This window comes from Blastomyces gilchristii (assembly GCF_000003855.2).
Source record: "Blastomyces gilchristii SLH14081 genomic scaffold supercont1.2, whole genome shotgun sequence".
Classification (NCBI taxonomy): domain Eukaryota; kingdom Fungi; phylum Ascomycota; class Eurotiomycetes; order Onygenales; family Ajellomycetaceae; genus Blastomyces; species Blastomyces gilchristii.
This window is the reverse complement of record NW_003101681.1, coordinates 5,274,952-5,278,607: the sequence shown is the minus strand read 5'-3', so window position 1 is coordinate 5,278,607 and position 3,656 is coordinate 5,274,952.

Below are 3,656 nucleotides of genomic sequence, written 5' to 3'. Positions count from 1 at the left end.
TGATTGCATCTGACTTAGTCAGCTGATTGCAGTATCATTTTTTCAGTCATCATTGAAGCTTAATAATTTCAGCAGATCTCTCAGCTTGATATATCTCATACTTGAATTCTCATTCTATACAGTGATCTCTGATAATGTGTACACTTCTGAAGAGATTGTGAACAATTATGATGAGATCTTTAGATTCAGTGTAGTCATCTATCTATATAAATGTTTAATCTTCTGCTGTAGATCTAAGATCTGGTTTTCTCTATTCTTACTAATAATGATGATTATATCAGTGAAGCTCTTCATAGTGAATACTTGATTCACTGTGAATATCAATTGTTGTTTAGCTTCTGTCTCAGTCTATCACTGTGTACACAAGACCTTGATCTTGTTTAGAATTCTTGTACATATATGAAGCTTCAATTTCAGTTCAGTAGTTTCAGCTACTTTTCTTACTACTTTAAGTAAACTCTCTGAGAGATTCTGCACATCTTTCAGTTCAGATAGCAGAGAAGAATGTTATTTATATTAACTAGAGAAGATATTCATTTCAGTGATTTCTTATTAATTGTATAATGTCTATTATTATATCACTATATCATTATATTACTATATCATTATATAATTTCTGTTATCATTATATAACTCTGATGATAATCATCTTTCTTCTTTTATCTCTCTGAGTGAAGAGCAGTCTTCTTTGAATCTGGTTCATCACTCTCATTCTCTTTCTCATACCTTATTTATTTGTGTCTCATACATGATATTCATCTGAGTGTGGAGTTTTCTTCTGATAAGTGAAGCAGTATCAATCAGATGCTCTTTCACTCATCACTCTTTGTACACTATCTTTTGAGATGTTCTAGAATCACACTGATATGATAACTATGAATTGCTTTGTAGATGAAATTATCATATTCTGAAGAAGTCTGCACTTCTCATCAGTTTTTAGACATACTATCAGATATGATTCAAAGGTTGCTTGAGTCAGTGTATGATTACAGATGTATGCCAGCTTCTTATATATTGTACTGTAATGTGGCAGAACTGAAGCAGTGACTAGTCAGTGGTGTTACATAGAGATAGTTGTTTGAGAAGCTGTATAAGTGAGCTTGACTATCTTGCTTGAATAGCAAGCTCATAGGCTACAGGGTTATTGTGAGAATATCACAGATATGATACTTAGTATACTAAGAAGATTGTATAAGACATGCAGTAACTCTTATATATCTTTCAGTAGAAGAAAAACAAATCACTGACTTCTTTGATCAGAAGTCAGCATCTAGCTATTCTATATAGACAATGAGTGAATACTCTTCTCTCATTTCATAAGTGAGAATAGTCAGAGTGATACCTCAGCAGTGTCTCACTACTAAGAAAGAGTAATCTGCTAATCTTGTATAGAAGTGAGATTCTCATATTCATCAATCAGATCTTTCTATAATATATTTAAATAATATCATAGAGTGATTGAAAATCAGTTTAAATGAGATGAAATCACTCATATAAAATCAATGAGCTGTGTGAAACTGCAACAGAGTCTTGATACAGTTAGAAGTATAACAATATTCTTCTCTTTAAGAGCATAGTCTCTATATTCTCAAGATTATCAGATTAGAAATTATCTTTATTGTATAGTAATGATTATCAATTAATTTAACAGTGTATATACTGCATGTGATATAAAGAAATAGATGAGTTTTTCTACTGACTGTATAGATCTTTCTTTTCTCATCTTCATTCAAATTAAACATATGATAAGTGAGTTTCTTATATATTGATTTAAAATGTGAAAAATATAGTTAACAAGTGACTTACAGATCTTTGATCATATTCTATTCTATATATGAAATTCTCTGCAAAAGTAATGTATTTTAGAGATAAAGCTAACAGTAGTAACAGAATTTTTCAAAAAGATTCTTCTCTCTCTGTGATATATTTTTCTTTCCTCTCTCTTATCTGTAATAGTGAGTGCATGGGAGCATCATTCTTAAGAGATAATAAGAAGCTTATTCTGATATTTTCTAGTGAGTAATAAACATCTTCATGATACAGCTGCGGCCTTCATGACTGTCAAGAAAGCCAGATTGAAGACAGAGACAGCAGTATCACTGAGCTATGAGAGCATCACTCTCATTATTATATCTTCTTCTTCTTCTTCTTCTGCTGCTCTTACAGCTGTGACAGTAGTCACTGTACTCTGCAGTGAGGTGTTATCTCTTCTGCTGATTAATTCATCTATATTCAGTTCTTTCTCTGTCTCTTTCATTACTGTTGTAACTAGACTGACTGTGTAACTGTGTCTGAGATCAGAATCAAACTTTACAGTTATCACATTGTCTAAAAGCATTACTTCTAATCATGATTTGTGTTCATTACATTGATCTCAAATCTCATTATTTCAAATATTAAAGATCTCAGATTCACTTTTCAAATAAAAATCTAGTCTCAGATAAAGAATATGTTTGAATTCTTAGTCACATTTTCATTCTGATTTCATTATTGAAAATAACATTAAATGAAATTATGAAATCATTTCTCACTTATATAATATCATAACATAGTGCTCATTTGTTGAAAATTCAACAGAGAGTGTTATCAAATATTATTACTTTTCTAAATACAGATTATAATCAATATCATTTTAATTAAAAAAAAAATATAAAATACAAAAAATAATAAAAAAATAAAAAATAAAACAATAAGAAAAAATCACAATAAAAAAAAAAAAAGAGAAAGATAAAAAGAAGAGAAAGAAAAAAAGAGACAGAAAGAGAAAGAAAAATAAAAAAAAAAAAAGAAAAGAAAAATAAAAAAATAAAAAATAAAAATAAAAAAAAATCAAGATCACAGAGCTGCAGTATCTTTAAAATACTCACTCTTCAGAGTCTTTATAATATTCATTATCAATTATGTATTTCTCACAGTGAGAGTAATACAGCTGTAATGAGTCATTGTCTTAACATCATCTAATAAATAATCAGTATATATCTATATAAATGTGAATAATTAGAAAATATACACTTAAAAAGTGTGGTCAGGATGAACTCTGCTGTCACTTGAATGACATTAAGAACAGAACACTGAAATCAATGATTCTTCTCATCAATTTCACAGACAAGACATATGAAGATAGTCTTGAGAAATATAAGATTCTCTGACTTCTGATAGAAATGAATCTCATGAAGAGACTCTATTTTCATCATATTAGAGACTGAGTGTTATTAAAAAGTGTCACTTCAATATATATACACTTACTGTGACAATTCACTCTCTGCATATATGACTGAGAGTTACAGCTTTCTCACACTGCATAGCTCTCTCTGAAATGCTGCTGCTAATTTACAACTCACACAGTCTCTCAGTTCAGCATACACTGTGTATATACAGCTCTGCATGCTGGAACTGTGTTGGTCATTATAGCCTGATATAATACTCACTTTTCACAGGCCATGTTTCATTTGATTGAGGGGGGAGAGAACACAACTGCTGTTTTATTTAAGAGAGAATAAATAATTGAATCAGTAGAAGATAATTTAGTTTCTTCTGCATTTGAAATTTGATTAGTCTATACTCTTCAATTTGAGGGTTTCTGAGAGTGTTTTAATAGTTTTCATATCAGCTTGAAATTAGTGATTGATTGAAGAAGAGAAAAGAGAGAAGAAAGA